Genomic DNA, 1,230 nt, shown 5'->3' on the forward strand with positions numbered 1-1,230 from the left:
TTGCACAGGTAGAAGCTCTTGGGCACCTCACCCCCATAGTTGATCTGTGGGTGAAGGGGGTGTGTGGGCACTAGATCACAGCTTCTCCCCTCCTTCCCCATCCTCTGGGCACCCTGTACCTTGGCCAGGCACTTGGGATTGCCATCGGGGTCAGTCATGGTCCCCCCAAACTCCACGGGCAGTTGGTCGGGGCTGATGAATTTTGTCAGCTCCTGCTTCCAGTTGTCTGTGTGGGAGCAAGAGAGGGACTCCAAGGGGACTCAGGAGACTCAACAGAGGGCAAAAGAGGGCTGAGCCCGGTGAGGGGACCCGATACCTCCTGGACGTGCTCTCCTGGGTGCCTACTCCTAACCGTACCAAAGACCTTTATGTGGCTCCCAGTTCAGTCTAGGACCCAAGGCATTGCCCGTGTGTGTGGAGGCTCACCAGGGGCAGTGCCCGAGTAGAGGACGAGCCAGGGAGAAGCAGGGTCTTTAGCGTCGACCTCTGCTTCCCAGGCAGACGGACACAACCAGGGGGCCAAGCTGCTCACCTCCCAGAATCACAATCTTCCTGCGTGTCTCCTCACTCATGAACGACCTGACGAAGTTGAAGGCCACGGGGAACAGTTTGGGGGCTGAAACACATGTAAATCTCTTGAGAAGCTGGACCAGAGAGGACATGGGGATACAGAGCCACAGTAAAGAGCAGGTGCTGGACAGGAGTTGGACAGATATGGATTCCGCCACTCTCTGCTGTGTAACCTTCAGCAAGTTACCCACCATCTCTAAGTCTTCGTGCAGTTAACTGGAAAATGAAGGTGAAATAATGTATGTATAACACCTGGGACAGTTGCTGGCTTTTAATAAGTGGTTGTCTCAGGCCCGGTGCAGTGGCTCGTGCCTGAAATCCCAGCACTTTGGGAGGCAGAGGCAGGCAGATCACTTGAAGCCAGGAGTTCAAGACCAGCCTGGCCAACATGGTGAAACCCTGTCTCCACTAAAAATGCAAAAACTAGCTGGGCGTAGTAGTCCCGGCTACTTGGGTGGCAGTGGCACAAAAATTGCTTGAACCTGGGAGGCAGAGGTTGCAGTGAGCCAAGATCGTGCCACTGCACTACAGCCTGGGTGACAGAGTGAGGCTCCATCTTGAAAAAGAAAAAACAAATTAAAAAAATAAAAAACAAATGGCTGTCTCCCCAACTCAGCTGTAAGGGGTTGAGCACAAGCTGGCTCTAGGGTCAGCAATATT

This window comes from Colobus angolensis, unplaced genomic scaffold, assembly GCF_000951035.1.
Source record: "Colobus angolensis palliatus isolate OR3802 unplaced genomic scaffold, Cang.pa_1.0 Scaffold716, whole genome shotgun sequence".
Classification (NCBI taxonomy): Eukaryota; Metazoa; Chordata; class Mammalia; order Primates; family Cercopithecidae; genus Colobus; species Colobus angolensis.